We start from the raw sequence: 12,856 nt of genomic DNA, 5'->3' as shown, positions 1-12,856 counted from the left end.
TTATTGTACTATTTTATAGTCTTCTTTTAGACCCCTTTCTTTCTTCTTCTTCTTCTTCTTCTTCTTCTTCCTGTTGGGTTATTTAATTAATTTATTATTTTTTCTGTGTATCTTGTCCTGATGCATCTACTTTTTCTGTCGTGGTCTTCTTTTAGACCTTGATTTCTATTTAAGAGATGTAAATTCAGTTTTGTTTTCTCTCTGTTTTTGTGTTTGCGTTACTATTAACGTTGTACGAGAAAAGGCTTCAAAGTTCAAAGCAAGCGCGTCAAAATGAGCCCTACAAGGAGCTGTAATTTCTATCATCCTACTCCTACCTACCTTCAAGTTTTTTCCTTTGCTAAAAGAGCTTTTATACGTTAGATACTTTTGATAAAGTTAGAAAAAGTGATCAACACCACACCAACAAAAAAACACAAGTCAATTCAAGTGACTTTGAATGAGAGGCTGCTTTAAAGCAAGGGTTCCACTGCCAAGAGGAGGTCCACAATGAACCGATATTTTTTATCATTCTACCTAACTTAATAATTTTTCCTTCACTATCATTAAAATACATTATTGTTTGTTTTTTGTTTGTTTGTTTGTTTGTTTGTTTGTTTTTTTTTGGGTAGAAATGGGGAAATATCATTAACTAAGCAGAAATACAATTGGAGCAAACTCGCTCATAATTTGCCCCTGATGCATCAAGACTGATCAGTAGTGATACATTAGAAGGGGGAAAAGAAAAAACAACAAAATCTTGGGAAAGGAGGGCTCCTCTGCGAGTGAGGGTAAAATAGTTGTTTCTTTCCTTTTCTTGGTTGGAAAGAAAAATGGGAGAAGTGAAACAATGATTTGTAATGGAACTTTTGCAATCAATCACCAAGTATCATGTGCTATTTAGTGGGTCTTATTGACATTATTTAGATACCAATAGAAATATTCCAAGTCTTTTTAAATAAAAATTACAAAGAATACTTAAGAGACTATCACACGTCGACACGTGTTAATTTAAATGACATAAGCAGTCTAATTAAAAACAGCCTTGTGTTATTTTAAGTTATAATTCTTTGGCTAATAAAAAATGCTATGTTTTCCTTGGAGAGCAAGACAAAAAGTTCCTCTATTTAAATAATGACACATGTTACCACTGAAAGCCAATAGCTTGTCTTGTGGAGATAGATTCAAACACATCCAGAAGTCTTGAAACTTTACTGGAATCAAGCTCCAAAGCCTCCAAAGAACTTTAACTTTCAAATACGAAGAACCTTTGAAGCAAAAATCTTTCAAATCATCTTTCTAGATTGTAAAGTTGTGATTTACAACTATTTTGTGTTGGTTTTAATTCCGTGCCAAATTTGATTGTATTTTTATTTAATCTTTTGTACCCTGTATTTTATGTGAGATTTATTTTGTAAGGGTTGTGTGTGAGAGAGAGAGTGTGAAGACCCAAGACATCTGTTGAAGACAAAGGAGTTTTCGCGAGTATCTTGGGACTAACCATCCCACAAAGTGATGGATGTGCCCTACACATGACTAGAATGCAAAGAGTCATGATAGATGGTGACAGCTAGTTTTTGTGAGTGTCTCGCGGGTAAGGCCTTCTCGTGAGATACCTGCGAAACAGTCTATTTGCTATTTTTTCCTATATGCTCCACTACATCTTCATACACACTATATATACCATCATTACCCACATATTGAGTAGAGAGCTTTTCAAAAGAGAAAACCCTAGCCTCATACCCTTGAGAGTGTGAGATTGTCATACCCACAATTCTCTACACCATCCATTGTGGTTTTCCTCTACTCCTACCTCTCCATTTCCAAATCCTTGAGAGGTTTGTAGAGTTTATTTAGACCCCTTAAACCACAATTGGATTAGCCTAGTTAACAAGCCAAGTTATTACTTAGTCCAAATTCCAGATCTAGGTTAACACAATCATATAATACTATCAATGCAAAGTGCGGAATATAAAAACACAAAGATATGATGATCTAGGAAAACCAAATCGGTAAAAAACCTGGTGAGGATTTAACCTAACTATCCTCAAGGTAAACCTGAATCCACTATGAAAGAATCGAAGTTGTACAATAGCGACTTAGACCACTAACATCCTATTGCTACCTACCAGTAGAACTTACTAATACGACCACATGTAAGCTCCGAGACCACGAACTCCTTCTTTCTTGGATTCTCCAGCAAGTACAAGCACTCCCGCTTGTTTATCTTTAAACTCTTATGACAGCAACTGAATGATCATTAAGTTCTTAAAGCAATCTCCTTCTTGATAATCCTAAGCATGTGTGAAGGTAAGCACCTCTCAGATCTCACAAGAGATTCACACAAACAGTAATATGAGCAACAAAGACTCTAAAGAGATTTTGGGTACAAACCCTAAAAACAAAAAGAGGCACACTCTTCTCTCTTTTATAAGCCTTTAAAAACGTGCTTAGGGTTTCCTTTATATAGTGGGAGAAGTAGATATGAAACCCTAATCTTAAATGGGCTTCGGATGAGTTGGAAAAATCTGCTGAAAAATAATCTGCATGACTTTCGATCAGTCGAGCCTAATTCTCGATTGATCGAGCCAGGCAGAATTGCACAGTAAATTCTGCAGCAACTCAATTCCAACTTTACATAAAAAACACATACTTTGAGCAGTCTAAACAAGACTAAAACTTTTTGATCATGATTTGCCAACATTACAAATTAGAGTTCTAATACATGTAAACCTAAATTCTTAGAACCTAACAAGGTTGATAGACCAAACACTTGCCACACCCATATTGAGTGTCTAGTGAGGTTTTGGTGTTGTTGGGAAGCTTTGGCGGATGCAATCGGGCGCATTGTAGGATATGGAAAGCTAGACAAGACACGGTTCCGAGAAGCCTTGTTGGAGTAAGAGCTTGGAGGGTTTAAGTGCACTAGGTAGACTAGGCTTGGAGGGTCTTTTGCTATTAATGTATCCCAACTTATTGTCTAGTGGATTGATTTACCGCTTGGGGGGTGGCGGAGGGGTTTTTCGCCGAGTTCTTCAATTTCCTCTTCTATAACACATCGGAGTGTTATCTTGTGTTTGCATCTCTCTTTCCTACTCTCTTAGCTTTCATTTTACTGCTGTGATGTGTTGAATATGGTTTAGAGTAGTGGTTTTGTTTGTTCACTCACATTTACTCTATTTCGCACTTAGTTTAAGTTAGAGTAAAATCAATTGAGCCGTAATTTTTTAATTTGGGGTCTAAACAGCTCTTGTATTTTTAACACAAATCCGAGCTTTCAATTGGTATCAGAGCTACTTTTGCAGTGGTTTTATTACCTAAGTGCGATCTAAGACTCCTTTTGTGATGGATCGGTTACAATCTCTCAATGCTCCACCATACTTTGATGGAAGCAACTACGCTTTTTGGAAAGTTCGTATAAGGGAATTTCTTTGTTCTATAGATGAGTCCGTATGGGATTCTGTTGAAAATGGTATGTTAGACCCACAACAGCCAAGTCCAAATGGGACAAGGCAACACTTGCTTTGGCAAATGCAAATAGCAAAGCAATTAACACTATCTTTTATGGTGTGTCTATTGATGAATTTCACAGGATATCGCATGTGAAGACCGCCAAGGAAACTTGGACGATTCTTAAGATTAATTATGAAAGTACCAAGAAAGTCAGGGAAACAAAACTTCAAATGCTTACCACTCGATTTGAAGAGCTCAAGATGAGTGATGATGAGTCTTTTGATTCATTTTATGGGAAGCTCAACGAAATCGTGATTGCCAAGCTCAATCTCGTGAAAAGATTGAGGATGCTAAGGTGGTGAGAAAGATCTTAAGGTCCTTACTGGAGAGCTACTGTGCGAAGGTTATTGCAATAGAAGAAAACAAAGATTTGGATGAGATAAAGATTCAAGAGCTAATTGGATCTCTCCAAACATATGAACTTGGACTGCCTTCTCACAAACCAAGCAAATCACTTACACTCAAAACCATCAATGAGAGAATGGATGAATCTTCCGAAGAACATGATGTGGAGAAAGAATTAGCATTCCTTGCAAAGAACTTTCGAAAATTTCTAAAGATGAAGAACAACGGGAAGTCCTTTAGGAAAGGAAAGTTCTCATCATGCAAAGGTGGTAGAAAGGAGTTCAAGAAGAAAGATGGGAAGGACTCTCAATCCTTTCAAGGAATTGTGTGCTTTGAATGCAATGGCCATGGACACATTAAGAAAGAATGTCCCACCTACTTGAGAGGGAAGGGTAAGATGTTGGCCACTACCCTTAGTGAGTCCGAAAGCTCAAATTCAGACACGAAAGAAGACTGTAACAGTGACGGGAACTATAAGGCTTTCATGACAATTACCTCGGTTGAATCTAAGGATGATTTGAGCAATTTGGTAAATGAACTTGGTGAGCATTTCGAGGGTGAGGAAGTTGAAGAATCGAAAGATGAAGATGTATGCCAAAATGAAGGAGAGCGCAACCTTTAAGAAGCATATGATTCTTTGCTAGAAGATTGTGGAAAATATGCCAAGGTTGCGAACCATGCTATGAGAAAGATGAAGAAGATTGAAGAAGAGCATAGGTATACTCTTGTGCAACTTAAAGAGGAAAAATTTGAAGTAAAATGACTCAAGGGAGAGCTGGTTGAAGCTTACTCTGAGATCAAGTTTCTTGAGCTTGAAATAATCCAAGCTAATGTCAAGGTTGAGCGAATCTCCACCAAGAAACTTGACAATGTGTTGTCATCACAAAAATCCTCCCATGACAAGACCGGTTTAGGTTATACCAGAGAAGGAAGCTCTAGCAACGAACTGAAGAAGGAAGTGAGGTTTGTATTAGCCAAGAGTGTTGGGAAACTTAAAGGAGTGACGCCTGAGACTGAGACCTCGGTTGCTAAGAAAAGAACCATTGGTGTAAAACCAAAAGATAAAGGGAAGTCATTACCCAAAAATTAGAGGGGGCCTCAAATGAAGCATGTGTGTCATCATTGTGGTGTTCAAGGGCACACAAGACCTAACTGTTTCAAGCTTCATGCACTCAAGAAGGTTGATTCCATGCATGGCCAAGAAAGTTCAAAGAAGAGATCAAAGGGAACACAATCTAAGGGAGAAAATGAAGGACATCTCATTGGAGACGTCATGAATATGCTGAAAAACATCTCTTTATGCCTTGCTAGCTTTACCACAAGGTTTGAAAGCTATGTTGGTCGTGCACCTCCATCCAAGGCTCTCACCCAAAACACTCAAAAAGTGTGAGTGAAGAAGGGTACCTATGCATGATTATTTCCTATGCCCATGTTTTAATTATTTTGATATTTAGGGTCATAGGTTTATGCATCATGTTTTGCAAAATCTTCTTGTGTCATTTCTTCCGATTCATAGCATGTTTCTTTTGCTAGCTGCATTTTGTTTTTGTTTTTGTTGATCTTACTTTTCTTGTTATGTTTTTGAGTGTGTTGAAAAATTCAAAAACTCATAAAAATTTGAAAAAATCTCCAAAAAGTTTGTTCGCTTGTGTTGTATATATCACATGTGAGTTTGGCCTAGTACCTTCGTACTACTGGCGTAGTGCATTACGAGCTTAGCTTGTTTTGTATGCACATCTATCTTTGTGGGAAAAATCTTGAAATTTATGTGTGATTGTTGTAAATCAATCTTCAAGCTTGTCATGAATGATTAGTCAATAGTCTTGTTGGACTTGATACATGCATAGACTTGTGTCTATATCTTTTCCCACGTTTTTATGTTTTGCTTAAAGAGCTCAGCCAATGTCTAATCTCGAAAAGAGATACTGAGCTACAAAAGCCATTGCACATACTAGTATTTAACTAGGAAAAAGGGAAAGCGACTTGTATTGAAATGTATGGTGCCTTAAAAAGCCAAAAGCGCATTCACAAAGTTGAAATATCAAAAAAATTAGGCATCGATCTCAAACTGAGATGTATTTGTTCAAAAAATGATCAAATGTTATGATTTGTAAAGAAGCCCAATGAAAAGCTTCAAAGAAATGTAATCATTTTTTTGTAGGAGATCATTTATGTTCATTTCTATAATTGAGATAGTCTACTTGACTTAGTCCTAGTTGTGTATGACTTGATTGAATTGATTATTGAAACTTCACTCTAGATTAAGGACTATTCCACGTTTGATACTCACACACAACACACAAGACTTTGTCCCATGAATGCTTATTTCATTTGTGTGATTGTACATGATCAAATGTGATGTGTATATACTTAATTGCTTGCCGATCAAACCCAAATTTTTTTTTTGAGTATTTTATATGTTTTTGAAATTGTTTTTATACTTTCGTGCTTTAAGTTTTTGTTCAAAATGCATTTTTGTGTTGTTCCTCAAAAACTAGTTCAGAGGCATTTTTGCGAGAAGCTCGCGACTAAGAGCTTCCCGCGAAAAGTGTTTAAGGGAAATCTAAGATTCTCAATTTTCACACAGAGAGTATCGTAACTGCCTCGTGACTTTCTTGCGACCAAGCTCTTCTAGTGAAAAGATTTTAAGGCAAAAACTGGAAAACACAAATTCATACAGAGACTTCCGCGACTATCTCGCGACTGTTTTGCGACTAAGTATCCGTTTGGATACAAATTATTCGGTGTCTGCATTTTTTTTTGTTTCTGCTGGGGGGGACAAAATGCGCAGTGCGTGCATTGTTCACGTACTTTTTCAACAATTTTTATTAAAAATGGGTCCTGCAGCACTATTCACATATTTAAAAATTATGTTGCTACAGTGTTTTCAGTTTTCAGCAATAAGTTCTATCCAAACGGACCCTAAAAGCTTCTCGCGAAAGTGTTTGTGCTTCAGTGGTGTTTTTCGCGAGTAATTTCGCAACTACCTAATCCTCGAAAAACGCTTGTTTTTAGTTTTATAGGGCTGATGTGACTGAGTTTTGAAACACTCTATTTCCCTCGCATTGCTTCTCTCGAACCTCTTTCAACCCAAATCTTATTTTTTCTCAAAACTCCATCTTTTTCAAGTTTGATTTCTGCAAAATCAACTTCAAGGTATGTTTTCTAAAACTTTCTTTTCATTTTTGTCTTAGATTATTTAGAAATTTTCTTAGGGTTATACATTTTGGGGATTTTCAAAACAAGGGTTGGGTTCATAACTTTGAAGCCAAATATTTTCAAAATTTTGTTTAGGCTGAGTCCCATTTGGTTTGTGTGTATTTGTGTTGGCCCCTTGTGGCATTCTAAACATGTATTTAGGCATATTTCCATGTGTTCATGCATTGCCCACATGTATAGAAAAGTGTTGCATGCTAAGTGTTTGTCAAAATGTACAAGTGACATTTTTGTGTTGATTTGGACTCAAATGAGTTCCAATGTTTGGGTTTACCCTTGATTAAACATGCTTGACATGTTTTAATCATTGGGTGTGTATTTTATACATTTTGCCCAATTTGTGCCTCTATGCCATGCCATACATCACCTAGGCACACACTAGGCATACACTACGCACACTCCATGCATCACTTCATGCACACACATGCACAGTTGATACATTTTTGCATTTTGCTAGTGTTTACATGGTTTAGATCTTAAAGCATGTAGTTTTAACACTGTTATGTTATGTTTTAAGTATTTGTGCTTATTTGTTTTGGACTAACTTGAATCTAATAAGTTTTGTGGTTTGTTTTGTGTTTTCGTTTTTTCTCTTTGTGCTTTATGTCTGTTTATGCAGATGTCATCCTTCAAGAAATCAGTTGTAAAAGGGGGAAGTAGCAAAGGAAAAGAACCAGTGATCGATCTTGACAGTTTTACCCCAAAGCCAAAGAGGACTAGATCTTCAATAGAGCTTTATGATGTTAACAAGTTCAGATCATATGCCGCATCTCAAGATTATGAAAAATATTTCAAAAATGCCTCCTTGTTGGTTGAAAGAGTAGTTGGCCAAGCCTCTCTCCTCGATATGAGCATTCCAAAATGGTTTGCTACCAAGGATTGGAATTTTCTTTTGTCAAGTTTCAATGAACCGTACGAGAATATGGTGAAGGAACTCTATGCGAATGCCATTGCTGAGGGAGATGAGCTAAAATGTTGGGTTAGAGGAAAGAATTTCATAATAACACCCACTTATCTTGCTGACATTCTATGTATCAACCGGCCTATGTTTCCGAAGCCCCCAGTGTATGATGAGTTAGATCCCGAGCAGGATTTTCTTTGGGAAACTCTAGGAAAGAACTTGGAATTCTCTTCAAATGGAAAAGCTGTGAGTGTTGCATCACTATCACTTAAATTGAGGCTGCTCACATCAATCATGTTCCATAACCTCTATTCTCTCTCAAGTATCGGTTACATGAATCTCGGTCGAGCTTTATTTCTCCATGACCTGGTCCACGATGAAGAGATTGACATTTTCTCTTATATCTTCCATATCTTACACAAAACTGGCGAGAGGACTGCCTCAAGGAACTGCCTTCCCTTTAGTTGCCTTATTTCAAAAATTCTGAAGCTGAAAGGTGTTCAACAGTTGGAAGATGAGAGACCATACCCATGACCTAATCCAATCAGCGCGAGTTCTCTCAACACCAGCATTAGTCACACTTGGAAGGCAACCAAGCAAGAGAGTAGTGCTCCTCATGCTAATTCAAGCTCTAGCTCTCATGCTCTTGATGAGAAGTTAGACATCATTATGTCATCCATTCAAGACATCAGTACCAAGCTATCCGGACTTACATATATCATGCATTCTCATCATATTCGCTTTGACACGAAGTTCACTTCTCTCTAAACTCAATTGGATCAAATACAAAGGAAACTGGAGGAAGATGAAGACTAACTCCTTTGGCCATTCCGGTTAAAAAAGGGGAGAAAATTTTGAGGGAGAGTTGCACATTTTGAGGGGGAGCATAGTGGATCACATGCACTTCATAGACATATTGGTTATTGTTAGGTTCTAAGACCTTAAGGACTAATGTATTAGAACTTCAATGTGTATTGTGTTGGCAAACCATGGTCAAAATATTAAGTCTAGGTTTAGACTTGCTCAAAGTTTGGTTTAAATTAAGTTTGGAATCAAGTAATTGCAGGAAATTACTATTCAATTGCTACAGTGTTCGATCGATCGAAAATTAGATTCGATCAGTCGAAAGTCACAGATCAGCAAAAATCAGCAAACGTAAAAAGCCCATAACTTGATCGTTTGAAGCCCAAATCGTGAGCCGTTTTTTCCAGTATTTAAAGGACATTATAAGCTAACCTTAAAGAGGGTTTTCAGAGCTTTTTAGAGAGATTAGAGTGCATCTTGTGCCTCTTTTGTGGATCTAGGGTTTTGTACCCAAAAGCTCTCTAAGGTGGCTCTTTATGCTGTGTGTGTGAATCTTTTGTGAGATCTAGAGGTGTTTGCCTTCACACATACTTAGGGTTATCAAGGATTAAGACTATGTCAAGAACTTGATGATCGTTTCAGTTGTAGATTTCAGAGCTTAAAGATATATAAGCAGGAGTGCTTGTGCTTGTTGGGAATCCAAGAAAGAAGTAGTTCGTGGACTCGGAGCTGTCATATGGTCATGGTAGTAAGTTTCATACTCGAGGTAGCAATAGGATCTTAGTGGTCTAAGTCGTTATTGTGGAAACTTCAATTCTTTCATAGTGGATTCAGTTTTACCTTAAGGATAGCTAGATTAAATCATCCCCAGGTTTTTTAACGTTTTGGTTTTCCTAGGTCATCATATTATTGTGTTATTTATTTTTTCGCCGCTTTGCATGATATGATTTATATGTGTTAACCTAGATCTGCATAATTTACCTAAGTTGTTAACTTGGCTAAATAACTAGGTTAATTTGGTTGTTTTAAGGGGTCTAAAAATGTACAAGTAGTATCAAAACGGATAGCTCTTTTGTTGAAGATCTTTCGATCTTTGAGCTGATCCTTGACCCCAGTTGTCATGAAATACGGACACTCTCTTGTTATTCCTCCTCACTTTGATGGGAATAATTATGCTTATTAGAAAGTCAGGATGCAAGAATTCATGAAATCTATAAATGAGAGAGTCTGAAACTCCGTTGAATACGGATGGGAGAAGTCCACTACTCTTGTGAGTGAGTGGCAAACTTCTCAGAAAGAAGCAGCAGCCTTCAATAGCAAAGTTATGGATGCTATCTTTAATGCTGTTTTTATGGAGGAATTTAAGAGAATCTCTAATGTTGAGGTTGCTCATACTGCTTGGAATATCCTCCAGACTGTGCATGAAGGCACAAAGGCAGTTAAAATTAATAAGTTACAGCAATTAACTACTAGATTTGAAAGCATTAGGATGTCTGATGATGAATCTTTTGATAAATTCTATGCTAAACTTAATGATATTGTTAATTCTGTATACAATCTGGGTGAAATCTATGATCAACCTAAAATTGTTAGGAAGATTCTTAGATCTTTGACTGAGGACATTAGACCCAAAGTGACTGCCATCACTAAAATCAAGGATGTTGACTTCATTCCTGTTGATGAACTTGTAGGATCTCTTCCGTCCTATGAGTTGGACTTACCTAAGACTGGCAAATCCAAATCTATGGCTCTTAAGTCTGTTAATGATGTTGATGTAAGTGGGTTTGATGATGAGCTCTCTGCTATAGAGATTGCATATCTTGCCAAGAACTTTAGAAACTTTCTTGGGAACAATAACAGAAGGGCAAGAGTAAAGAACACTACTGAACCTAGAAGTTTTAGGAGGAATGATCCCACTAAGGTCAATAACACTAATAGACCTAAAGAAAAAGTAAGTCAAGCTTCTAATAATTCTATGGGACAACAATGTTTTGGGTGTCAAGGGTATGGCCATGTGAAATCTGAATGTCCTGCATACTTGAGGTCTAAGGGTAAAGCCATGGCTGTAACCCTTAGTGATGATGAAGTTTCTGATGATAAGTCTGGGTGTGACGAGAATGGAAACTTCATTACTTTCACTGCTACTGCTGTGGTTGATGAAAGTGTTGCTGTTGAGGAGAACGCTTTTGATGGGGAACTCTCTGAGGATGCAAATCTTCAAGAAGCCCACAATAAACTTTGCAAAGTTGTTGCAAAAGATGCTATGAATGTTGATCTAGGTTTAAAGAAAATTGAATCTCTTGAGCTTGAAAAGAACAATTTGCTTGTGAATCTGTTTGATGCTAATGAATTGTTGAATAATGTGAAGACTGAGAACATGCTTTTACTTGATAAAGTTAAGAATTTGGAACATGATTTATCTGTTGCTAGAGAACAATCTAATAGGCGTGCTAGTTCCAAACTTGATCATATGCTGAGTGTTCAAAACTCTCCTTCAGACAAAACTAGGCTAGGTTTTGTAGAAAACATCTTTGTTCTTGAAACACTTTCCACAAACTTTGTTCCTTCTTCTGAACCCCCTGTTTGTGAGGTTGTCAAACCTATAAAAGTCATACCTCTTAGAAAGATTAGGGTTGATTTTCAAGAGTCTAAACCTAAGACTTCTAATCCTTTTAAGGGCAAGTTGCATGATAGACCTACATGGGTTTGTCATTTTTGTGGAAAGTCTAGGCACATTCGTCCAAACTGTTTCAAGTTGCAAGCTGCTAAGCGAGAAAATAAACCAAAGGTACCTGTGCCTCAAGTCCAAGATCCTATGGTACTTATTGGTGAGTTGGTAAAGACTTTAAACTTTTATTCCAATTCAGGAGTTGGAAATCATTCTAATGTGAACAGGAACTCCAATGCTCAAGGCGCATCTAAAAGGCTCTGGATGCAAAAGGCTCAATCTAAGTGAGTCTTTCTGACATGGTTCTTGTGCTTCATTGCTATACTTTTTGTGAGCATTGTTATTTTTATTTATTTTTTATTTTTATGATTTCTTTGTTTTCTAGGATTTGCATTGCATAACATTCATGCATTTCATTCTAGGTGGTTTTTGTTTTTTTTTTTTTTTCATCCTATGTATAAAAAAAAGGGGAACAAAATGTGTTTTGTACTGTTCTCTTGGATTTGAAATCAAGGTTGGCCATATTATCTTTACATAACATGTTTATGTATCTTGTTTAGCTTGGATGAGCTTATTTTCTTGCACTTTACTAGTTTGAGTTTTGTAGTGCATGTTGTGTGGGAAGATGTTTATAGTTATTGATCACATGATCTTGATTTTGAAATCACATGCTTTTGATTGTCGAACTTGAACTTATTGAGAAAGGTATAAATAACCATCTCACCACTACTTATTAGCCAATCATGAACACCTTAGTGCATATCGTAAGATTTTGTGCTCGAGAAAGTGTAGCACATGAAAAAAAAGAACATAAGGTGTAGCCTCAGTTTAAATGCTAAAATTGGTGTGTATATTATTGGACTATAATAATTTCTATCAATTAAAATTGGTGTGTACATTATCTCGACTAATTATTAATAAGTTTCTGTTAGGTTCTAAGTACTTAGGAACTAATGTATTAGAATTCGAATATGTATTGTTGGCAAACCATGATCAAAATGGGTGTCTAGTTGTGTTTTGGACTTGCTCAAAGTATGTGATTTATGTAAAGTTGGAATCGAGTTAACTGCAAAAGTTACTGTGCATTTCTGCCTGACTCGATCGATCGAGAATTAGACTCGACCGATCGAGAATTAGACTCGACTAATCGAAAGTCATGCAGATTATTTTTTCTGCAGATTTTCCAACTCAGCCCTAAGCCCATATGCCGTGTAGGGTTTTATGTTTTGCCCTAGGTATAAAAGGCAAACCCTAGTCACATTTTTATTGTTGCTCATATTGCTGTTTGTGTGAATCTCTTATGAGATCAGAGAGGTGCTTGCCTTCACACAAGCTTAGGATTATCAAGAAGGAAATTACTTCAAGAACTTGATGATCATTCAGTTACAGCCATAAGAGCTTAAAGATACACAAGTGGGAGTGCTTGTACT

Source organism: Castanea sativa, chromosome 3 (genome assembly GCF_040712315.1).
Source record: "Castanea sativa cultivar Marrone di Chiusa Pesio chromosome 3, ASM4071231v1".
Taxonomy (NCBI): Eukaryota; Viridiplantae; Streptophyta; class Magnoliopsida; order Fagales; family Fagaceae; genus Castanea; species Castanea sativa.
This window is presented reverse-complemented; position numbering follows the sequence as displayed.